Source organism: Pectinophora gossypiella, chromosome 21 (assembly GCF_024362695.1).
Source record: "Pectinophora gossypiella chromosome 21, ilPecGoss1.1, whole genome shotgun sequence".
Taxonomy (NCBI): Eukaryota; Metazoa; Arthropoda; class Insecta; order Lepidoptera; family Gelechiidae; genus Pectinophora; species Pectinophora gossypiella.
The window spans coordinates 4239676-4266372 of NC_065424.1; the positions used below are offsets into that span (position 1 = coordinate 4239676).

Below are 26697 nucleotides of genomic sequence, written 5' to 3' on the forward strand. Positions count from 1 at the left end.
AATAAAAACTTTCACAATTGAAACTTTAAATGATTTTAAAACTAAACAAAAAATAGTAATTGAAAAATTACATTAAAAAAATATCCTTACTAAAATTTTCATCCCGCTCTAACCGGAAATCCTTACGTTCTAAAAATAGGTTGTCGTTTTCAAAAAGGCACGCCGCCCCACTCTCCTGCGCAGCTTGTAGCGTGGGGAGAGGCTGTTGCGCTCAGTCGCTCGCTCGCCTCCGCCAGCGTCCCGCGTCGCGGCACCAGTTTTCCACCTTCAGGAAAAATCGTGTCGCGAAATACGCGGACCTAAAAATACCTTTTAAAAAAAAACTCTGTGTCTTGTGATGGATTATGTGCATGGCTGTAAAGTGTAACAGTGACATTTTCAGCAGCCCCGGCCCACCTTCCTTCCCTCACTAAATTCACACGTAAGTAAAGTTTTACTCTTACTTAATCAGTACGCTTTTAGCAAGATTTAGTGTGAGGAATTTAGAAATTTATTTATCGAAAAAATAAATTTAGTGCAAAAATGTTAACATTAAAATAAAATTCATAATTTCGGGATAAAAAATAAAATTAAAAATAAAATTTTAAATTTAAATTATGTTTCAAAATTCGTACATCTCACCATACGAGATTTTAGCACGAGAGAAAAATATATTTTATAAAAAATTGTGTAACGTTTTATGCAACAGTTTTCGGTGGTTTTAAAATTGAAAGTGTTGCGAAAGGCGCACTACGCTCGTGCTAATGGAACGGACCAGTGCTGTGCAGTTCACTCGAGGATTCGAATTTCGATTGAAATTCTTATTAAAATTAAAATAATTGTAAAAAAAAATTGTAGGTACCTACAACATTTTTTCACACAGCCAAAAATATTACATTCGTTTCTTTTCTTCTTTTGTTTTTTATGAAGCCTGTGGTGGATAATCAATTTATTAAACATGATTTTATTAATAAAATAATATAGAAGCAAATATAACAATACATTCTGGTATTAAAGTTCTTTATAGGCACACTTTATAGGTTCTTTATAGGTAGGTAAGTTCTTTATATGTACTACTACTTATTACAAAAAAAAAGACAGCCTCTCAACATTCAGCGCTCTTATTTATCCAATCATGTAATAAATGTGTCAAAAAGATGATAGAAAAATAAATGCTGATAAAAAATATGAAAAAGATGATTGTAGTAAAAAATATAGTAAGAAATCTTGCTTAGTAGATGAACTTTGGCTATAGGTAATAAAATAATCTTTATTGCTCGTCATAAAATACATAATTTACACTATAAAAGGAGGTTCGTGTCTAATGGAAATTCATAAACTAAAAAGGAATTTCATTAGCAACTTTAGGGTGTAACATTGACTTGAGAAGTTATTAATAAGAGATTGTTCTTTGGCAAAAAAACATGCAGCTACTATGATATTAAAGTCCTTAAGTATATAGATATGATGATGAGTTTTATGGTTACCATACCAGCCCACTCTTAGCCAAGTGGCGAACGATTTCTTATTGTAGATTTGCCGCAGATGGCATTAACTACTTGGTCGGAAAAAAAAGCGACAATGACAGTGATAAAAGTATATAGGATTGTTATGTCATCTTAACATAATATAACAAATTCTTTAATACACACATAATATATTACGAAATACAAAACATAAAAGAAATAGAAAGAGTACAATAGGCGTCTTTATTGCTATCAACTCTTTTATCGTAATACCTTAATACTCTTCTTCTATCGTGTGGGTTGTGACGTGAATTACCAACCACATCAACCCTAGTGTCAGGGTAAACCCTCTACCTTAATACTTAAAATACAATTTAACAACCTACTATACTCTTCCAGGCAACCGTATGTCAATCTACAGAAAAACTGTTTCCTTACTTAAACAGTTCTGCAGGACATTGTTAAATTGTTTCAAGACTTAATAAATAAATAAAAAATAATAATCCCATAATTTTTTACCACTATTATTGTCCCTTTTCAAAATCGTTTGGAGCTTGGCTAACCTCTTAGATTTTTGCAAATTTATCGATAGACTATGGACTTCAAAACAACACTATACTCCATGTATTGTTTGTACCTACTTCTAGCTTTGTTAAGAAATAAAGGTTACATTTTTAAGTTAGTTTCGTGACTATGATATCAGTTAGCTTAGACATTTTTCAATTAAGTATAACGAGAATGTTTCTATAAGTTTGAATTTAGAAGGTTTATATCATAACCTCCAAACATTATAGAAGGAAAAATTTAAGGGAAGAGAGGAAGGGGTAGACCTAGGATAACATTTATGAAACAAATAAAAGAGAAGGTGCAGGTCGTGTCGTATCGGTAGGTGAAGGTTTTGGCGGGAATAAGAGAGGAATGGCGATTACTACACCGACAAGAGCGCAGCTCTTAAATAAAGAGAGAGATATCATAACCTGCGCTGATGACTATGTTCCCAATTAGGCTAGTCAGAGGTGAATTCATGCCAAGATGATCTTAGTACCCTAGCTTCACCGAGCTCTCTGTTAAACCAACGTGATAGGAGCGTATCAACGTCTACAATGGTCGAACCGTGTTAGTGAAAACTTCTTCTTGTCATGGTGTCAGGGTTTTGAGCCGCCAAAGGCCCCTGACATGGCTCATGTTACGACTACATACATCAGTAAGTAGTAACAGGGACCAACGGCTTAACGTGCCTTCCGAAGCACGGATCATCTTACTTTCGGACAATCAGGTGATCAGCATGTAATATCCTAATCAAACTAGGGATCACAAAGTGACCGAGCAAACCGTGAGTCCTTAAGGACTTCATGTTTTTGTAAGTTCAATTAAATTAGACTTGAATAGACTAAAACTGACTTGGTGTACACAAAGGAAACTACAAGAAGTATTATTTAAATGTATATTTATACTAGAAAACGTATAACGTCTTATAGTTAATGATATAGGTGTCATTAGAGCGATTACGGCTATTATGCTTTTAAATATTAATGAGTATAAATAGCATTACGATATGCCTTGTGATACTAGTTCTTATGTTTTATTTACCTATGAATATGGCCTTTTCTTTGGCTATAAAAACCGGAATAAACACGTGCTAACATGTAGGTAAGATTTTTTAGTCAATATGCTTAATTGGTTAGGAACGCTAGTGATAACAGCCTCCGTGGTCTAGTGGTTAGAGCGTTAGGCTCAAGATCTGGAGTTCCGGGTTCGTTTCCCTATGGGGACATTGTCGAAATCACTTTGTGAGACTGTCCTTTGTTTGGTAAGGACTTTCAGGATTGAATCACCTGATTATCCGAAAAAGTAAGATGATTCCGTGCTTCGGAGGGCACGTTAAGCCGTTGGTCCCGCCACAAAAACATCTCCATCAACCCGCATTGGAGCAGCGTGTTGGAGTATGCTACATACCCCCTCCGGTTGATTGAGGGGAGGCCTGTGCCCAGCAGTGGGACGTATATAGGCTGTTTATGTATGTGTGCTAGTGATAAAAACATTAAGTATTTATCTAGTCCCCAGTGGGAAATAAGCGTGAGTTTATTATGTAATTAGTATGTTATCAGTTAGGAGGAACATACATTGACCAAATTGGTGATGTCCTTAGAAAAGGTTTAGTACGATCAACCGGCCTGCGTGTATGAAACGATGTGGAGGAAGCAAGAGAAGTGTGTCAGGTTCGAAGCAAATTGAATTCCATAGGCATGACTTTATTTGTACCATTAACATAGCTAATGGAGAAGGAATTTAAGATGTTTTTGCATAGAAAGTGAGAACATTACGTTAATTTTGTTATTTACGGCCAAGTAGTTAACGCCTCCTGCGGCAAATATACAATAAGTCACGTCAAAAAAAAAAAACTTTATTTTTTTTCTGAGTTAGAGCCCTCAGCGCTCCCCATTTGTCCGGCTAAGTAGTTAATGCCATTTGCGGCAAACCTACGAGAAAATATACTTCAAGTTAATGTAATGTTTATGTCTATGACATCATGTTCATTAAATATTTTTCAATATTGACAAAAGTTATAGAAGATAAATGTTGAGGATAATCAAATCAGCAATTGAATTTAAATTATGTGAGACTTTGTATTTGTATACTAACACAAACCATACACTAACACCTGTAACTCTAACAGGGCAGACAGGGCCTTTAGAAGCAAGTTGCCAGGGCCTTTAGTTGCATTTACATAAACTGCCTATATACGTCCCACTGCTGGGCACAGACCTCCCCTCAATCAATCGGAGGGGGTATGGAGCATACTCCACCACGCTGCTCCACTGCGGGTTGGTGGTGTTTTTACGGCTAATAGCCGGGACCGACGGCTTAACGTGCCCTCCGAAGCACGCAATCATCTTACTTTTTCGGACAATCAGGTGATTCAAGCCTGAAAAATCCTTACCAAACAAAGGACAGTCTCACAAAGTGATTTCGACAATGTCCCCATCGGGAATCGAACCCGGACCTCCAGATCGTGAGCCTATCGCTCTAACCACTAGACCACGAAGGCTGTTGATAATTAACTAAGTAAGTACAAATCACACTTTACAGAATCCCAGAAGTCGCTGTGACAATAAAAAACCGTCATAGCTAATGTGTTTTAAAACATAATCGTTTCTACAGCAGTTGCCAAACCTGAATGGCGAACTTTGAACTGTTTGGAAAGGAGGGTTTTCTCTCGAAGGCCGAGTACAGGCTGTTGCTAAAGGTTCCGTACGACACGACTGTAGCGTGCTCATTGCTATAATAGGCTAGATTCCAACTAATCAAATCAGTCTTTTAGTAAATATCAAAACCAGTCTTATTTTTTTTATTTATTTATTTGTACACAATAAAACAGACACAAGAAACATACAAAGAAAACAGATAGTACAGGTAAGCTTATCTCTAAACAAAGAGATTTCTACCAGCTGACCTACTTCTTTTTCAGTCTTCTACTTCTTCTATCGTATGGGTTGTGAGGCGTATTACCAACCTCATCAACCCTGGTGTCAGGGTAACTATTGAGCCGCCAAAGGCCCCTGACATGACTCATGTAACGACTACGTACTTACATCAGTAAGTAGTAACCGGGACCAACGGCTTAACGTACCTTCTGAAGGAGAGATCGTTTTACTTTCGGACAATCAGGTGATCAGCCTGTAATGTCCTAACCAAACTAGGGATCACAAAGTGATTTTTGTGATATGTCCCCACCGGGATTCGAACCCGATCAAATACAGGGATGTGCTGTTTTCCGAAAAGTTCCCAATTCAACATTCAACATTCCAGGCATTAAAAGGGCGCAAAAGTTATTTATGTAAAAAGAGCTTTATTACTTAGCCTTTCTCTCTCTCTCTTTTTAAGAGCTGCGCTCTTGTCGGTGGAGTAACCGCCAATCCTCTCTTCTTCCCGCCAAAACCTTCACCTCCCGATACGACACGACCTGCACCTTCTCTTTTATTTGTTTCATAAATGTTATCCTAGGTCTACCCCTTCCTCTCTTCCCTTCAATTTTTCCTTCTATAATGTTTGTCTGTTGTAATGTTTGTTTGTTTACTTAGCCTTTACGTAGATTTAAATTTGATGATAAGTAAGGTAAAATAAAAAAATGTAAGTATCAAAAATTTTAGACACATACGAGTAGCATCACATTATCATCTTCCTAGCATTATCCTGTTATTCACAGGGTCCGCTTACCTAACCTGAAGATTTGACAGGCCCGGTTTTTTTACAGAAGCGACTGCCTGTCTGACCTTCCAACCCGCGAAGGGAAAACCAGCCCTATACATGTTAGGTCAATACCTCCGAAAATGCATTTCTCGGGAATGTGGGTTTACGAGGTTACGAAATGACGGCAATAAAATAAGTTCGAATCCCGGTGGGGACATACCACAAATATTACTTTATAATCCCAGTTTGGTTAGGACATTACATTCTGATCACCTGATTGACCGCAAGTAAGATGATCCGTGCTTCAGAAGGCACGTTAAGCTGTTGGTCCCGGTTACATACTGATGTAAGTACGTAGTCGTTACATGAGCCATGTCAGCCTTTGGCAGCTCAATAATAACCCTGACACGGGGGTTGATGAGGTTGGTAATCCACCTCACAACTCACACGATAGAAGAAGAAGAATAGTGTATTTATTGTAAATGAATTTATCCATTGATATGCAAAAGATTTAAAGATATTTTCATAGTCTAGTCTAGAGTAGGCTTAGTGGCCTAGATAACGTAAATTATCTAAATCTGTGAAATAATTTATTGGGGCGTGCAATACCTTTCCACTTTAATTGCGTTTTGTTTCGTCTGTTGTTGAGTAGATAAGTATATTTTGTTCGGTAACAGTGGTGCTAATTCCTGCAGACGCCATCTAATTTTATTTTAAGTTATACCTGTCATTTTCTCATCCGTTGAAAAAGAAAAGGACGGGTAATCGACAGGCATAAAATTTATGGAATACACGTCAATTTTAAGCAGAAATCTAAAACAACCGTCTAAAAAGTTTACATCGGCCAATAACCCGACAGAGTTAAGTATATAGCACGTCAAACGGATTGCATATCAGCGAGATGCCTATTTTATTCGCCCGGGTTATTCATTCGGTTTAAAGTTAACTTGTTGACTCGGCGGATAAGAAAATGACGGGTGTAACTTAAAATTATATTAGGAGGTGCAGGAATCGGGGCCACTGATTGCTATCTGCCCAAACCTACTAATAAGTTACTTACGTTACAAAAAAAAATGTGAATTATGTACATATGCGATGACAATTAATAAAACCAAATAGGTAACGAAAAAAAGAAAAAAATCTCGCTAATTTTGAAGAGGACCTACCTCAGCTATCACATAGTTGTGAACAATTAATACTCGCCTAAACTAGTCTCGGAACACCCTGTATAACCAGTTTAAACACTGTCCCGGCGGGTGCCAGGCGGATTTACCGAATAATAAGCGTTACATCATCGGAATAGGGCATAAAACTCGTATTTTACCAGTATGTTTTGTATATTTTCGCTATTAATTTTACATTTTATATTATGTTTGACCGCCGTGCGGTATGGTTGGAGGTCAGGTAAATACCTAAACGATTTAAAAAAGTTTTCTTGTCTATTGTTTTGTCTGGGTAAAGGTTAGGTGAGAAGTCTATGCTGGTAGAATATTAATTAATTAATGCTTGAATACGCCAAAACACATAAAACACAGATATAGTAAACCATATCAGGCGTGAAAGCCCTCCAGAATGCGAGCCCCGCCCGTATGAGCAATATAATGTACCCACTTTAGGACTTTGTCGCACTAACATATTTGACATTTAGCGAGACTTACAGTTCAATTTGTCAAAAAATTTAATGTGTCATGGTACCAAAGTGTATACATATTAATGCTCGTGACCGTACGTATTTTATTAACATTGTAACTATTATATTAAAAACTTTTGCATTGCGCATTGAAGCAATTCATCTTAAAAATCAATTTGATATTATTTGATATTTCGCACTTACCTTACTAAACAAAGGAGAATCTCACAAAGTGATTCCGACAATGTCCCCGTTGGGAATCAAACCCGGACCTCCAGATCGTGAGCCTAACCCTTAAATCACTGGACCACGGAGGCTGTTATTTGAAAAAAAAAATCTTTTTATTACAGAGGGTTTTATCAGGGACTGATAATGCCACCCCCGATGAAAGACTCGGTACAAATGATTATGTGTACATTATAAGAATCTTGAACTTAAGCTATCTTCTTCTTCTTATCGTGTAGGTTGTGAGGTGGAATACCAACCTCATCAACCCTGGTGTCAGGGTTATTACTGAGCCGCCAAAGGCCCCTGACATGGCTCATGTAACGACTACATACATCAGTCAGTAGTAACCGGGACCAATGGCTTAACGTGCCTTCCGCACTTTGGCACCCCTCAGCCCCTTAAAATAAAAAAAAAAATTACAAGCAACCGGTATGAGAAATCTAACCCGATGAAGTTAGCTTGCGGCCAGGGTGAACCAGTCTTGGTTGATTTTGGCGCCCCCCCCCCCCTATTTCGGCGTCCGGTGCACTTCGCACGCCCTAGGGCCGCCACTGGATTTACTTATAAAAATCTCACATTAAAATTACTTACACACTAAATATACAAATCAAGTGAGAAATAACGTCCGAAGTATATACATAGAGCATGGTCAGATAAGGTGATCTTGTATGCTAATCAATGAGTACAAACACAGATCTACTGTCGATACGGAATCAATATTATTATTTATAACGACTCGTTCAATAATATTGTGACATATATAAATACTAATCTACACTAATATTATAAAATTTGAGGAGCTCGGTGGCGCAGCGGTAAACGCGCTCGATCTTCGATTGTTGAAGTTAAGCAACTTTCGCAAGGCCGGTCATAGGATGGGTGACCACCAAAAAAAAGGTTTTAATTCCCGGGCTCCTCCGTGCTTCCGAAGGCACGTTAAACCGTTGGTCCCGGCTGCATTAGCAGTCGTTAATAATCATCAATCCGCACTGGGCCCGCGTGATGGTTTAAGGCCCGATCTCCCTATCCATCCATAGGGAAGGTCCGTGCCCCAGCAGTGGGGACGTTAATGGGCTGATGATCATGATCTAATATTTGGAAATGGAAACACTTTGAAATATACGCATTGTGCCGACTAGTGGAACGGAAGTTAACGACTCCGTTAGCATTTTTTAAAGTTAATTTCAAACTGTTAACGGCTTAACGAATGTCCGGGACGATAAACTGAACATATTCCGTTTTATCTTTACCAGTCCGGCGCAAAAGCAAACATTCATATAGGTAAGAGAGAATGTACCTCGTTTCAACTGACTTGATACTTTACGTAACTTTATATTAGAGAGGTTAGTATGCAAAAATTTGCACCAGATCTTTATGCATATTAGAGTTAGGTAGTTGCACACATGTATTTTGTAAAGTTTGCAAGAAATAGTTGATGAGTGATGATAATGTTTTGTAATCTGTTCCTAATGTTGTGATCATCTTTGTAGTTTCGTATTTGGGTCGATTTTACGTCATGTCTTGTGATTGGGGTATAGCTAATGTTACACATTATATATGAATAAATCCGAAAAAAATCTTATTCTTTATCCATTTTCCGTCACCATCAAAATGTGTCCAAAGTTAAGCGGAGGTGCCAATGCTAAGTTCAAATCTCAATATCTAAGTACGGTCACGAGTACTAATATGTATACACTTTGAAACCATGTCACATTAACTTTTTTGTCAAATTAAAAAAAGTCTCATTAAACGTCAAATATGACAATGCGACAGGGTTCTAAAGTGGGCACATGATATTGCTCATAACTGTACATAAGTATAGGCGTATATTTCATAAACGACAGATTTTATGACAATATAAGTACAAATATTATATAAACAATATACTTAGTTAATATGTATTTCTTCTAAGAAATAACTCGTTTTTAAATTAACTTATTTTTAAACTTTTGTAATAAATTATCACATATTTTATAAGACACAATAAAATTAATAAAAAACGTAATATCTACTCGAAAAACCATAACTTTTCAGAAATCTAAGACCCACCAGATTGTTCTTGTTGGTTGTCTTTCCCGGTCTGCTGGAAGAGATTTCTACTAGAAATAAGTGTGTAAGTCTAATTGTTTTATATCCTGTTCTGTGTACAACAAACTGTTCATCATCATCAATTTAAGAGCCACACTCTTGTCGGTGCAGCATTTACCATGCTACTTTGTTTAGGGAAAAATAGAGCAGTGGTTTCCCTCTTGCCTTCCGCCCCGCAGTACTCACCTAAACTAACTAAATTGTTTAAAAAATGTAAACAGATGTGCGTACTTTCGCGTCAAACTAACCAGCCATTACATTTTTACTTACTACGTTTTCTTTCCGTTTAGTGCAACACAGCCTTAAACCAGCCTTGCGACGTCACGCGTTGCTTAAACTAGAATATTAATGTTGTAAGCAGTATAAGGCAGTATATTTGTAGACAAGCAGTGTGGTAGGTCCAAGTACAAATTAGAACGTTATGCCACAAGATCAATAGAAATGTCAGGATCAGGATTCCAGCAGATTGAATTCGATAATATCCGCTTGTCCCGGTGGAAAATACATAATATGTTTTAATATATTACATTAAATCATCATCGACTCCCTAGCTTTATCCCGTTTTTCACAGGGTCCGCTTACCTAACCTGAAGATTTGACAGGTTCGGTTTTTTACAGAAGCGACTGCCTGTCTGATCTTCCAACCCGCGAAGGAAAAGCCAACCATTATCCTGTCAATACAGGTTAGGTCAGATACTTCCAAGAAATAGTACATTTACAGCTCTGCCATTATTTCTAGGTAACCGAGTTACGTACTTATATATTGTTTCTTCGCCGTTCTATAATTAGTTGACGTACTGATTGTATATCATACGTTGCGGTAAAGGTTAACGAATGGTTTTAAGATAACATCGAATGTGGCAAGTTTCTATGGTGTATGAATTCGCGAAATTAGGTACTTTAGTTACATTATATTTTATTTATTACAAATTACAATAGTAATTAATTAAGTAAGCATTGTTTGGCTTGGAAGGGAAACAGGCAGTCTCTTCTGTAAACTACACTTGCTAAATGTTCAGATTAGGTAAGCGGACCCTGTGCAAATGGAGTAACGCTATGTAGTAATGTTTAAGCATTATTTGGATATTTTAAAAATCACTACAAGGGGGGTTAACAAGGCCACATCAAAGCAATTCATCTAAAAAAGTAATATTGCAATTTGACATATTTGCGCATATAAAAGTAAGTGCGCCGTGCGATTATTCGTGCTTCGGAAGGTAACCGGGACCAACAGCTTAACGTCAATGAGCCTGTCAGGGGCCTTTGGCGGCTCAATAATAAACCTGACATCAGGGTTGATGAGGTTGGTAATTCACCTCACAACCTATACGATAGAAGAAGAACCCCCCAGGTCGTATCGGCCAGTGGGACGCCTCCGCGGATCGGTGTGTAGTATGAAACTTTATGGTGTTTATAGTATCAAAGAGTATATATATGTAAGTATTAAAAATAAAAGTTGCCACAGAAGTTGTCAATCATTAATAAATTATTATAAATTAATAATTTTATTCGCAAGTTACATTGTATTATGTATTTACCAACACTTTGTGTTACGTAATTTTTGAAAGTGTATTGCAAAGTGAAAAATGAGCACTTTCAACTGATATTTATAAGGTAACTCTTTATTTTGTATTTTACACTTCAATAACGCACTTTACAATTTCAATACACTTTGGATGAGTCTTTTTTTTGCCTTATTGGTGAGAAATCATGATATTGATTTTTATAATAAACGTCTGAATTTAAAATATTATTAAGTAAGTAAGCCAAAATAAATGGTTTGTTTTAAAAATGGCTCATAATCAGTGATTGCTTTGGACTCTGCTAACCCATTAGTGTACACTGTACAGCCTCCGCGGTACAGTGATTGGACCAGATTGAGGGGAGGTCTGTGCCCAGGAGTGTGACGTATATAGGCTGTTTATGTTTATAATAAATACACTCGGCTTAGCATGCCTTCCGAAGCACTGAATCATCTTATTTATTATAGTAATCGGAATATAACACGAAAATTGCATTGTCCTTCCCTAAGGCTCTATAATTACAGATATGTTGTCATACATTCATACACATTTCCATACAAACCCGGCAGTTATTAAAAAAATCTGTTGAACGTGATGTATGGTCGGTAGTTCTGTTGTTCGCGTCACGCACGATAGAATTCGTATCTTACTGTAGATAATGAACATTCTGTGCTAAAGATATGTGGATAAAATAAACATAACCTATACTCATGACTATATCTCAAATGGGTCAATCATTTTGAGTGCATGCCAATTGTTTCAAGCTAAATTTGTATCCTTCGTTCTCATAATATTATATTCTCAAAATATTACATTCGCAAAACATTACGTTCGCAAAATATTATATTCTCAAAATATTACCTGTACAATGAAACAGAAAATATGTAAAAAATAATCATTCTCTAGTAACGAAAATAAATCAATTAACTTTCTATTAATTTTCCATACAGCATTTACAAAATGATAGTAGCAGCACCCTTTGATTTTGCAATCCGGTAATAATGTTGTAAGTACTTAATAGATGGATCACAGGGGGGGGATTTAATTGTCGTGCAATATGTAAAGTAATAATGTTTACTTTACATACTACCCCCTCCGGTTGATTGAGGGGAGGCCTGTGCCCAGCAGTGGGACGTATATAGGCAGTTTATGTTATATCACTTTTAAAACAATTTCTGCCCAGTAATAGGAATTGTACACATTCCAAAGTCGCCGGTTACGTTGTCAGTCTACACGGAGTTGTGTAAAAATGCTAATTTGTATGTTTGATGTGCGCAAGAGTCGTTCGGCGAGTGAATCACGCCACCGGACAAGATGGCTGACCTTCGACGATAAATATTTTACCGAAATTACTTTTTTAATATTAAGTAGGTTATTAGCTATGATTTAGCCAGATTCTACAAGGATTTGAGAAACGACATTAGATTTTTCCTACCTTTTTTATAATGGCCAAGTGTGTTGGCTCGACTATGCCTGATGGTAAGCATAGAGAAGCCCTAATTGCAGTAGCAACTGATAAGCAACGCAATGAGTCAATTTCGAATCAGTTGCCACCTGTCCATCTTCTTTTATCGTGTGGGTTGTGATGTGGATTACCAACCTCATCAACGGGTACAGGCGTCGTGGTAGACCTCGAAAGATATGGCGTGACGACTTGGACGCTTGCCGGAGGGACTGGCCGGAGTACGCACAGGACCGCGAAAAATGGAAAGAGGAAGGGAAGGCCTTTGCCCAGCAGTGGGATCTTGTACGCTAGGTTAGATTAGATTAAGAGTAGAAATATTTATTTATTTTTTTAAAGAACGTCTAAGGCCCTGAGCCGAGGTTTTTCTTGCAGCTTCTTTTCCCCGGCTATACAGGTTGTGAGAAGCTGCAGCAGTTTTAGGCGGATGAGACGATCGTTATGTAAAAATTGACGATTCAAAGTGTAACTATGTTACCTACTGAATAAAGATATTTTTGAATTTGAATTTGAAATTAGCTTTTTTTTTTTTTTTTTTGACGTGACTTATTGTAGATTTGCCGCAGATGGCATTAACTACTTGGCCGGACAAATGGGGAGCGCTGAAGGCTCTCACCCGGTACAACGTTTAAGACAACAGGCCTGAGGGTGCCCAGTTGGGCGCGAACCTCGGCTCAGGGCGTCGTCTGAGAGGAAAAATATTTGAAAGAATTAATCGACCCTAGTGGGTCGATAGCGATAAGCGCTGAATGAGGGATAAGCGCTGAATGAGGGAATTTGAAATTAGCGTGTCTATTGCGAGGGTTAAAAGAGGTCCTTATATGGTTTTCGCTGTAAGGCTACGATAAGTGGAGTCTCTGTCTACTCCGAAGGGTAATAGGCGTGATATAATGTACATAAGTACACTATACAGCTCTAAGAATTTCCCCGGTAACACAAAAACTTAATTATTTGTTTTAGCCAACGCGTGTCTTCACACATTTTTTGCACGTTCACAGTAGACTTGAATAACGTAACGTCGAAGAAACTCCGCCATTTTAATTTTAATGTGAAATGTCACTTTTTGTGGTATTACGTGATAGTTACGTTGGTTAGCGTTTGGTTGGCAAGTCGATGTGTGATGTGCCGCGGAAACATACTATAAGGCTGCGTTTACGAAGAGGTTAGTCGCGCGGAGAATTCAAACATACCTAGATGGTGACTGCCGCCTTAGCGAACACTGAGGGGGATGATTCAGGTCATGATTCTGAGTTAAATATCAAGCGGAATTATCCGTCGCAATTTATTTTTTCACACGACGAATTCATTAAAAACATCATAGAAGGAAAGCTAGAAGGAAAGAGAGGAAGGGGAAGACCAAGAAGAGCTTACATGGAACAGATTAAAGAAAAGGTTAACGTCGTGTCTTATAGGGGAAGTCAAGGAATTGGCCTTTGATAGACTGGAATGGAAAATGCTACACCGACAAGAGCGTGGCTCTTAAATTGATGATGATGAAATTCCATACTTTTGCAATGGAAAATTACATTTAACTTTTTAATTTTGCCTTCACCAACCCACTGTGGAGCAGCATAGTAGAGTAAGAAAGAAAGAAAGAAACGTTTATTATAAAGGGAGTATGCTCCAGACCCCCTCCGGTTTCTTAAGAGGACACCTATGCCCAGCAGTAAGACGTTATATAAGCTGTTTATGTTATGATACTTTTGCGACGGAAATTTACACTTGATATTAACTCAGAATTATGAGCTGAATCAACCCCCTCAGTATGCGGTACGGTATCACTGACGTCCTGTATAGTCGCGCGGATAATTCAAACATATGGCGATTTATAGGAGCGTTCACGCAATTCCGTTGTCATAGCCGATTGATTTTTGATATGCAATCTCGTTCCGCGCGCCGCGTCGCTTAAGGCCTATGCAACGAGTCGCACCTTCAAGTCTGTTGCATTGAATTTCATATCAGGTGAGAGCCCTCAGCACTCTCCGTTTTCAGCCCAAGTAGTAAAATGAACCAAAACAAATCTACAATAAGCAAGCCGAAAACGAGCGTCACATATCGCGTCATCACGCCTGTATCCCCAAAGGGGTACGCAGAGATAAATGTAAAAATGTAATGCAGCAATGCTGTGTATTTTTGTGTAATAATAATTATTGATTGATTGATTGAGATGTGAAGTATACACCCACGCTTCGCTAGCCATCCAAAAATGGATCGCACTTTCAAAAACAAAACCTAAGGGTGGTTTTAGTGCACTATTGGATAACAGCCAAAGTGCCAATATAATCTAATATAGCCTGCAAGATACCATCGAAGGTCTCTTTTCATTTTTCGTGGTCCTGTGCGCACTCTGGCCAGACCCTCTAGCACATGTCCAAAGTGCTATCGATCAGTATAACATCGTTAGATTTTCCACATGCATAAAGCATAAATAGTTATTGTCATAATATTTCTAAAATCATCAACATTCCCCTAGTATTATCCCGTTTTTCACGGGGTACGCTTACCTAACCTGAAGATTTGACAGGTCCGATTTTTTACAGTAGCGACTGCCTGTCTGACCTTCCAACCCGCGAAGGGAAAACGAGCCCAATACAGGTTAGGTCACATACCTTCGAAAATTTCTCGGGCATGTGGGTTTCCTTATGATGTTTTCCTTCACCGCTGTGCATGGGATAATCATTTATGATCCAAACATGAATTCGAAAACAAATATTAGTTGAAGTAAATAGCGCGATACTCTGCTTATAACGAAACAAGTCACAAGAAAGAATATATCATTATAATTTCGTTCCACGTCAAAATTACTAATGGAGCATGCAATATGCTATTATTGATAGATAACGTACTTAGAAAAAAAAACAAATAAGTAACATGTCACGAATGTCTTCCTGGCTAATCGCTGCGCATGGGATGGTTCCGGAACTGGTGTTCCGGTTCTAGTAATTCATATAGCATGCGCAATTACTTTTATGTGGACGTATTTTCCTAATATTACGAGCCGTGGTAGCCCAGTTGGTAGAATGCGTGCCTCTCACTTTGAGGTCGCAGGTTCGAATCCAGCACAGGCCTAAACCAATAAAATTGACGAATTTGTTTTCGAATTCACGTTTGGATCATAAATGATTATCACGTGCGGTGAAGGAAAATATCGTGAGGAAACCCACACTCCCGAGAAATTTTCGGAGGTATATGACTTAACCTGTATTGGTCTGGTTTTTCTTTCGCGGGTTGGAAGGTCAGACAGGTAGTCGCTTCTATAAATAAGCGGACCTGTCAAATCTTCTTATCTAAGCGGACCCTGTGAAAAACGGGATAATGATGATGTATGTGAGCTTGTATAGGTATGGAGGTATGAGTTAAAGTCATATTTAGGTATTCGCTTCACATGGACTTAATACTCGTTGTTGCAAAAGTGGCTGTGCCCACCCCGATAGGAATCGGTGTTTAGGCTACTAGTCAACGCATTCGCGGGTTTCCAGTCCAAATGTTATTGAAAAATCTATAATTTCTAACTAGGTCACCGCATGATGATGAAACCATCCAAAACTTAACATCAGTCATTGGCGTCCGTTTCCAACACCTGACATCATTGCGTCCGTCCGGCGCGGTTTCCTCCGTTTCCATGCGCAGGAGTTGCTCAACGATTAACCAACGATTGCGCGAGCGGCGCGACAGCCCTAGCGGATTATAGAGCGTTGCAGAATTGGATTATTAAGTATAATTCGGTTCAATAAGTTTGGCAAAATCTTCGCGTTGAACTGGTGCAGGAATGTATTGTAGTTCTCCTTTATAACGGCCTCTGTGGGCCAGTGGTTGAGCGTTGAGCGCGCGAAAACCGGTGGATACATGTCACAAAAATCACTCTATGATCCCTAGTTTGGTTAAACATAACATCATCATCATCAATCAATTTAAGAGCCACGCTCTTGTCGGTGCAGCATTTTCCATTCCAGTCTATCAAAGGCCAATTCCTTGACTTCCCTGTAAGACACGACGTTAACCTTTTCTTTAATCTGTCCCATGTAAGTTCTTCTTGGTCTTCCCCTTCCTCTCTTTCCTTGTAGATTTCTTTCTTTTAGATGATGTTTTTAATAAATTCGTCGTGTTTTATTAGGTGTCCAATCATCTTGCCTCTTCTTCTTCTTAAACATAACATAGTCCTAATTAAATGTAGCATGTAGTCAATAAAGATTGGCCAATTCAGGCGACTCCGGACGAGTATATTTTTAAAATATTTAATAAGTCCCGTGCAATAGGGACCGAGCGATAACAATAAATCACAATTTATAATAATAATTTATCGGTAACATTTAAAAGATCACGACTATTCACGACACATTTTAACATAAAAATGACTAATTGTCAGTGAACCTTGTTACCGATGACATATATCGTCTTGGCACCATTCGTTATCATAGAATGTCAAACCTTGGTATTACTTTAACGTGGTTACTCTTATACGAACCTTCCAACAATTGGGTAGTTTCCTAGGTCAAAGATAAATTATGAAATTATGATTACTAAATAAAGACAGATTTAAAGGTGACAAAAAGGTTTTCATTTTTCTATTTAACTTATTTGTGAATTTTAATAATGACAATGTAATAATTTGTGCGACATTTTGTCACGTTTTTCTATGACGTCACAGTTTGCTTTTTCATAAAAACTCCATAGTAATTTAGTTTTGACGTTTAGTAAAAAGTAACTGATTTGACTAGTTGGAAACTAGCCTATTCCTCGTTTTAACGACTGCACAGTAACAATATGAAATGCCTTTGATACCACGATAATTATTATTGAAGACTAAGATTAAGATCACTCAAGATTTGTCATTGGCACGTCGCTAGCCGCGGAAGCCAGAAGAAAAAAAAAAACTAGCCTATTGTCGATTTAGATTTAAGAAAAATATTTCTTTGTACCTTTTCTACAAACAATAGTCTGTAAGATTCTTGTTACCTATTATTTACTAACAAAATAACCCTGACACCAGGGTTGATGGGGTTGGTAATTCACCTCACAGATATAAGAAGAAGATTAACAAAAGACTTTTTAAATGAACTTGTTTTTAAGTTTCTCCGGCAGAGTACCTAGTTATTTTATTTATTTATTTATTAAATCTTAATACTAAATATACAATTTATCAATGCCTTGCAAAACTGTTTAATCAGTTGTGTCTGCAGGAAAGAGTCTCTAGTAATAATATTAATTAAATATATATATACCTAATAGTAATTTGTACGACGTGTATCACAATAAGTAAGAAGTCAAGGAATTGGCCTTTGATAGACTGGAATGGAAAATGCTACACCGACAAGAGCGTGGCTCTTAAATTGATGATGATGATCACAATAAGTGTAAGTATCACATTAATTAACTAAATAAACAATTAGTACCATGAACAAAAAGTAAATTTTACAAAATACTAAATAATAATTGTTTAAGTATTTTTACTTTGAGACTGATGTTCTCAGGCAAACTATTCAGTAACGCAATTTGCGGCAAATGTATAATACGCAAAAAAAAAAACTGTTATATATACCTTTGCAGACTTTGACGTGGTTTGAATTATATTCCCCTTTAATATAGGTACAATCAGAATGTCGTGGGAACATCGTATATTGCGACTGTTACGAAATGCTAATCAACTTGAGAGATTGCTACCTTGTTCACGAAATATGCTCGCGGACGTATTCTATGTTCTGTTATGTCATATAAATAATGGCTGGATAATGTTACTGGGCCATAATACATGGCCGTTGATTCTATTTAGCTATACACGACCATAATGAACAGTCAAAGGCTGATAGGCTAGTTTCTAACTAGTCAAATCAGTTACTTTTTCATCATCAGCCCATTAACGTTCCCACTGCTGGGGCACGGGCCTTCCCTAAGGATGGATAGGGAGAACGGGCCTTAAACCATCACGCGGGCCCAGTGCGGATTGATGGGTATTAACGACTGTTAATACAGCCGGGACCAACGGCTTAACGTGCCTTCCGAAGCACGGAGGAGCTCGACATGAAAACTTTTTTTTGTGGTCACCCATCCTAATTAAATGAAAAAAAAATGAAAAATGTTTTTATTACCAGAAAACAATACAAATGAGGCACATAAAATAGGATGAGTACTTATATTAAAAATATATCCAAATGAACAGAGGTTCCCAAACTAGGCGGAGCCTGTATCTTGGGAAACCGTAAAAAAATGGGTACATGTGATATTGGCGCATAGTTTGCCAAAGGAAACTTAAAATTAAACTTACATCTAAGTATTAGAGCGAAGGGTGTGTGTTAAGTAGCAATATGAATGTGTGAGTATACGAGTTTAGTGTATGCGAGTCTAATAGTAGAAGTTGCTTAACTTCAACAATCGCAGACCGAGCGCGTTTACCGCTGCTCCACCGAGCTCCTCACTTTTTATTAAACGTCAAAACGCGAAATTCCTACGGAATTTGTATGAAAATGTCGCACTTTTTATTGCGTTTTTTTATTGACATTCATAAATGTGTTAAAAAAAAAGAAAATGTTCATTTGTCATTTTTAGATCAGTCTTTATTTAGTAATCAGAATTTCATAATTTATCTTTCACCTAAGGAAACTACCCAATTACGTTGAAAGGAAAAATGTAGACATGAGCATGCGTATCAAAAGATATCAGAAAGTTGAATGAATCATGATCTATGATCCATAGGATTACTTTGCCCGTCTGTCTGTCAAGACCTTTTTCTCGGCATAGTTTTTTTTTTGGCCGGACAAATGGGGAGCGCTGAAGGCTCTCACCCGGTACAACGTTTAAGACAACAGGCCTGAGGGTGCCCAGTTGGGCGCGAACCTCGGCTGAGTGCGTCGTCTGAGAGGAAAAAATATTTGAAAGAATTAATCGACCCTAGTGGGTCGATAGCGATAAGCGCTGATTGAAGAAAGTCGTCGACCACGCCGGCGGGGTCGGTATCGGGGTTCTCGGCATAGTCATTTCGTGTTTTGTTGACAAAAAAGCTACTGATTTGACTAGTTGGAAAGTAACATATTATCAACAAACATAATACTACTATTAACACGTTGTGCAAGTGTTAGATGTTTTTCGCAAGTACACAGACAGGGAGCAAAAGATGGCCGCCGGAGGTGAAAGGTGAACTGGTGTTAGCCTTTACGATCGCAGGCCACACTTGCCTGGTTAGATCGCTTGAAAATGTTTATTTATTTAGGTACAGCAATACTTATTAAACAGACAGACAGCATTATAAAAAGAAAAAAATAATAAACTGTACTTATACTTAAGTAACATGACCAAAGCTATACCAACTAAACCAACTGGGCGCCCTCAGGTCTGTTGTCTTGAATTTTGTACCGGGTGAGAGCCTTCAGCGCTCCCCATTTGTCCGGCCAACTAGTTAAATGCCATTTGCTGCGGGAAATCTACAATAAGCCACGTTAACATATGTCTCATTTGGTAAAGTTACAAATCTTAAAATTGAATGCTTGCTTGTAATATTTTCATATCTTTTCCTTGTAGGTAAGTACTATACTTACAAATCTTAAGACAATGAACTTTAAAGCATGCATAATTACGTTTTAATTTATTTAAAATTATCAAGCACTTAAAACAAGATGGTGTCTCGTGTGTAACACATTAGAATCTTTTTATTACAAAAGAAAATGATAAATAGTAACCAAACATACTTACCTAGTTAACTATTGTCTGAGAGATTGCTTAAAATAAAGACATAATATTGCATATAAAAAGAGAATGGTCGACGCCATTTAACGATATTAAAAATACAATTTTGCAATGTTCACCTACTGAGCATCTGTCATTTTTGTACATGTGAGTTTAAGTTATACTGTGGGCGAATGTATTTGTGTGTTTTCAAATCAAATATACTTTATTGCACAGAAAATAATTTGATGTTCAAATCACTTTATACAGATTCTGATTCGATTTTCGGAGATTTGTGACCTAACCTGTAATTGTAATTAAAACACAGTCATAATAACGGGTTCTTACCGAATTTAAAGCTATATCAATTGGTAGTATTCCAGTCTACTATCCGCTACCACCTCGCAGTAGTCCAAACACAAACTAAATAAAGCCACAGGTCACTCCCATGTCACTAGGTTACCGACGCATGCGCAGCGAAAGCAATTTCGAAACACATCGCTGCTTTTAGATGCTCCCAACATTGCAACACCCCAACTGAAAGGTCATTGGTTATACAACTGAAAGCACACATTTATGTAATAGTGTGATAATAATGCATCTAAGGATCGAGAATAAATAGGTATTAACGTATAGCTCGTTAGAAGATAATTGTTTATTTACTATGCTTATTGCGCATATTATTATGTGTGTTTATTGGGTAATGGCAACGCCCACTGTTGTCCAGTGGTTCAGCGTTGGGCTCACGATCCGGAGGTCTCGGGTCCAAATCCCGGTGGGGATATACCACAAAAATCACTTTGTGATCCTTAGTTCGGTTAGGACATTACAGGCTGGTCACCCAATTGTCCGAAAGTAAGATGATCCGTTAAGCCGTTGGTCCTGGTTACGACTTACTGATGTAAGTGAGTAATCGTTACTTGAGCCGTGTCAGGGGCCTTTGGCGGCTCAATAATAACTCTGACATTAGGGTTTATGAGGTTGGTAATTCACCTCACAACCGAAATGATAGAAGAAGTAGATTGGGTAATGGGCAAGTGATTTATTGTTACGTTGTAGGATTAAGAAAAGTTTACTGACGCTGAGGGCTCTCATCACGAAATTTAAGACAACAGGCCTAAGGGTGCCCAGTTGGGCGCGAACCTCGGTTCAGGGCGTCGTCTAAGGGTATAATTATTTGAAAGAATTAATCGACCAAGTGGGTTCTGATGCACAAAACATGTGCACTATAATGTTGACCGTCTACAAGTAATGATCAACGTTGAGTAAGTGTAATTTCTAAAGGCCATTGGGCAGGAATATGGACCTCTTTGACCCCATAACTGGCTGCAAACCTGTCCTGCACGTTACCTCATAAATATACATTGTTTAAGTATTTTAGCCTGTATGCGTACCTATGCATTCCCTTATTGCCGTTTCACACAACGTATTTGAGTCTTCAGTACTTCCCGTCCGGAGAGCCCGTAGCACCCATTTGTCCGGCCAACTAGTTAATGTCTGGCAAATCTACAATAAGTCATGTTAAAAAAGTACTTCACGAGTAGGTTTGTTGTGATTGATATCATGTGATTTCCAGAATTCGTGCCCGGTTAATGGCATCAGGTTTGGTTGTGTGAAAATACAACAGTGTGAAAATATCGGGAGTCTCATATTTCCCTGATTTAAAGGCTAAGAACCCGTTATTAGGTGTTTTAATTATGATAATACCCGCGTAAACTTAAAACAATTAATCATTTGTTTATAATAAAACTAACGTCATAATAACAAATCGATTAAAAATATATTAGCAGATATGATCAAATTTTATAAAACATATTTTTACTTCAGATTTCATTAATATTATAAATTAGGGTCATAATTTTTGCATAGTAATCTTACTGGAACAAATTAATGTTAGTACACAAAACAAGGTGGAAAAAACTTCATTGTTAATAAATCTTATATTTTGACTTACTTGTTATGATATTATATTTAAGACATTGAACTGAATGAGGAAAATCCCCCGAAGGGATGACTCAACGTTTCTTTGATATCTTAAGAAACAAATTAAGACATCATCTTTATTACAAATATTTAAACATATTTGTTCGAAACCTCACATGTAGTAGATAGATAGATAAAATACTTTATTGAGCACAATGGACACAAAACAATAATTAAAAAAAATAATAATAATTAATAAATATACATAGTTAGTTTATATTGTTTATTAATTATGATTTTATTATTTTTTAGTAGTAATGTGGCAAAACCAGTTTTATAGTTTTTTAATTCGACCGCAAGATGGCGGATGTAGCATTTGTTACTCCAACTGTCATAATATAAACCATAATATAATGTGAATTTAGAAATACAATCCAAATCAAACTTTTATGCGCGATTATATTTGAATTCATACCAGTGGGGTTAAAAAGACCACATCCAAGCAATTCATCTCCAAAGTAAGATTCCAATTTGATATTTGCGCGTATAAAAGTAAGTGCGCAATGCAAACAAATGTCAAATAGCAATATTGCTTTCTTAGATGAATTGCTTCGATGTGGCCATTTTAAGCCATAATGAAAAGTTAAAAACATTGTCATATTGTCATAATGAAAAGTTAATAACATTTATTCGTTAACAAAGATGGTTCATTGTTTTTGACTTCGATACCGACCTTTACCCAATTTAATACGGACCCTGCTAGCGTGGTCGAAGATTTCTCACATTTAGCGCTTATAGAGCGGCCCATTAAGGTCGATTAATTCTTTCAAAAATGTATAATGTCTTAATAATATGCCTTTCTATACAAACGGTATTGTATGCGCATGCTTAAAGATATAAATTACAGTTCGAAATAAAATATACAAAAATACTTCCGTGTACCGTTGATTCATGTTAGGTAAATATACCTACTCATGAAATAACTGTCAATGGTACATCGACCTATTAGAAAAATAAATATAGGCGTTATTATGCTAGCAAGAACATTTTGTGCATTTTTTTATATAGAATTTATACTCCTTTCTTTTTTTAAAAAGTAACGTCATTTATTGGATTAATTAATTATATAATTATGGTTTGGGTTGGGAGCCGTGGTAGCCCAGTTGGTAAAACGCTTGACTCTCACTTGAGGTCGCAAGTTCGAATCTAGCGCAGGCCTAAACCATAGATTGTTGATTTTTTTTTGAATTCATGTTTGGACCATAAATGATTATCACGTGCTCAGCGGTGAAGGAAAACATCGTGAGGAAACTCACATTCCCGAGAAATGCATTTTCGTAGGTATGTGACCTAACCTGTATTGGGTTGGTTTTCCCTTCGCGGGTTGGAAGGTCAGACAGGCAGTCGCTTCCGTATAAAACCGGACCTGTCAAATAGTCAGGTTAGGTAAGCGGACCCTGTGAAAAAACGGGATAATGCTTGGGGGATGATACGGTTTGGGCCGGAAATAAATCTTAGAATGATGCATTCTGTTTGCATGCCTGGGTAAGTTAAATATGTAGTTGATCGATTTTATATCGCGTCATTGAACATAGTAAAAAATAACGGATTTGATATCATGCCACGTAAAAAGTGCATCTTTTAATTATATTGTTTTGATATTTTTTGTTGTACTTAGGTACGTAGGTAGTTACGGATTATGGCAAATTAACCGGAACGAAAAATGTATTGCTAAAAGTTACATGCACTTCTAAAGTCAAGTAGACGACGTCCTAAATGCCCTTTACACATACACATTTACTCACGCCTATTTCCCACCGGGGTAAGCAGAGACTATGGAATTACATTTGCTTCGATCCTGACACACTCTCTTGCTTCCTTCACATTCATCAATCGTTTTATACACGCACGCCGGTTCAGAGTAGATTTCGCTGAACCTTTGCTAAAGACATTTCTAATTTGGTCAATGTACATCCTTCTAGGTCTTCCTCTGCCAGTCTTACCACCAACCTTCGCTTTATAACACTGCTTTCGTAATCCTATTATCCTAAAATATCTTAACTTTAAACACCCTTTAGAAGAGGATAAATCTACAAAACAAACGGAGGAAGCAAGAGAAGTGTGTCAAGATCGAAGCAAGTATAATTTCTTAGTCTCTGCTTACCCTGGTGGGAAATAGGCGAGAGTATGTATGTATGTATGTACAGACTTCAGACAGGCTTGTTACTGCACATGCTTTTCTCAGTATAATACATGTTCTAAGTGTTCAAAACATAACAGCAACATAACATAAGCCCACGACTGTATACCAATTGGGGTAGTCAGAGGTACATCCACTGCAAGATGAACTAAGTACCCACAGCTCACCGAGCTTTCTGTTAGACCAACGTGATAGGTGGTGAGCCGTATCAAAATCTATAACGGTCGAGCCGACTGTGCTCACATGCTCTAAGTGTTAAAAAATACCAGATTAATACCTTATGTCAAAACAACACGGTTATAACCAACACTTATGTGCACGTTTCGAACAACCATTCATAGTGCAATGACTTGTTTATTCGAGAGTTTTTCTCGGGTATACTTAACGGAATGGCTTGTACCGATATGTCATTTGTTTGTCAACTACTGGTTTATCTGTGTTCACACCTTGTCCAATACTATACAATAGGTACAATGAGCTATCTTCATAAAACTCATAGTCATAGTACCCAGTTATCGGCATAGAATAAGGAATAATACTACGTACAGGACGGCAACTCCGTGGTCCAGTGGTTGAGCGTTTGGGCTCACGATCCGGAGGTCCCGGGTTCGAATTCCGGTTGGGACATATCACAAAAAAAATCACTTTGTGATCCCTAGTTTGGCTGTTACAGGCTGATCACCTGATTGTCAAAAAAGTAAGATGATCCGTGCTTCGGAAGGCACGTTAAGCCGTTGGTCCCGGTGACTACTTACTGATGTAAGTAGTCGTTACATGAGCCATGTCAGGGGCCTTTGGCGGCTCAATAATAACACTGACACCAAGGTTAATGAGGTTGGTAATTCTCCTCACAATCCACACGATAGAAGAACTCTCCGCTCACCACCAGCGCCTGAGCTAGGTTTACCTCACCCCCCTCGGACATGGTTTACACTTCAAGCGCATGGCGTCAGACGTCACACACACACACACAGATGCGCGTGTACTATAACGTCAATGTGTCGTGTCTGTGTAAAACGAAATTGTTTGTATGAAGTTTCCGGGGTGTTCTATCGGACAGCGCTTCTTATCATCATTAATTTATGAGCTACGCTCTTGTCGCTGTAGCATTCTCCATTTTCATCATCTCCCTAGCGCTATGCCGTTTATCATAGGAATATATTACAACATCATGTCAACTACTTTCGACATAATAGGCTAATTTCCAACCAGTCAAATCAGTTACTTTTTACTAAACGTCAAAACACGAAATTACTATGGAATTGGTATGAAAAAGTACACTGTGACGTCATAGAAAAATATGACAAAATATCGAACTTATTATTATGTTTTTCTTGATTAAAATGCATAAATAAGTTAAATAGAAAAAAGAAAATGTTTTTGGTTAGTTTTCGGTCTGTCTTTATTTAGTAATCACAATTTCATAATTTATCTTGAACCTAGTACACGACCCAATTACAGTTTCATTTCGTGACAGTTGCACATTGGAAACAGGAAGTAGATATCTTACATCTTCAGTACCATTTAAAAAGTTTAGACGCTTGCAAAAGTTCCCATAACCATTGTGTAAGAGATTCTGCGGTCAAAATTTGACATTACCATCCTAATATCTCTTTATAGCAGTTTGTTACTTATTTTATCAGGTACAGAGTGTAATTTGGAATGGTCAGATGAGTTCGTGACTTAAAACTAGGGCTGCCTTAAATGCATTAAGTGGGTGTTATGTAACTGTTATTTTTTGTAATAATAAGTATCGTAATGCATCTCTAAATAGAAAAGCTTGAAAGGTATATATGCACAGTTTCTTATATATAAAACAAAAATAAATTTAAAGTAGATTACTAACAATGAATTACAAGTTTAACATGTGCAGATATATCATAGGTAAAAATAACATTTTAATTTTCAGTAAATAATCTTATAAGTACTTAAAAATTAAAAAATAAATAAAATAATTCCGTTGTGAAAGAAAGGGTAATTTCTAATATTTTTTTATTTACAAAGACTGAAAAATGGCAGGAGAGGAGTTGGTTGGTGAGGTAAACCTAGCTGAGCCACCAGTGGAGAGCGGAGAGTTCGTTCCGTACGTACGTTGAGCCGTTCTGTACGTAGTATTATTCCTTATTCTATGGTGTCTATTGCCTATTTATTGGAAAAGTATTTCTGTGATTATTATCACGACTCATACATCTTTTCCAGATGATTTATACAGTGCGTAGGAGACATTTTTTTCATAACGATAACTATGATTTTAACTGTAAAAGAAATAACACAATTTAACCGTTAAATTGTCGTGAAAAAAACAACTAAATTTGTCGACATCTGAATTACTAAATTTGATTCATCTATAC

The 26697-nt window shown here is 37.3% G+C and overlaps 1 protein-coding gene across 7 annotated transcripts in view; it reads left to right on the forward strand.

The window, feature by feature from the left end:
- Positions 1–210: 210 nt before the first annotated feature.
- Positions 211–26697, forward strand: part of LOC126376487 (A disintegrin and metalloproteinase with thrombospondin motifs 16) — a 196654-nt gene continuing 170167 nt past the window's right edge. For all 7 annotated transcript variants that reach the window (XM_050023904.1, XM_050023905.1, XM_050023902.1 and 4 more), the window contains exon 1: positions 211–421. The gene's annotated coding sequence lies outside the window, so the exon portion shown is untranslated. The remainder of the gene's footprint in view (positions 422–26697) is intronic.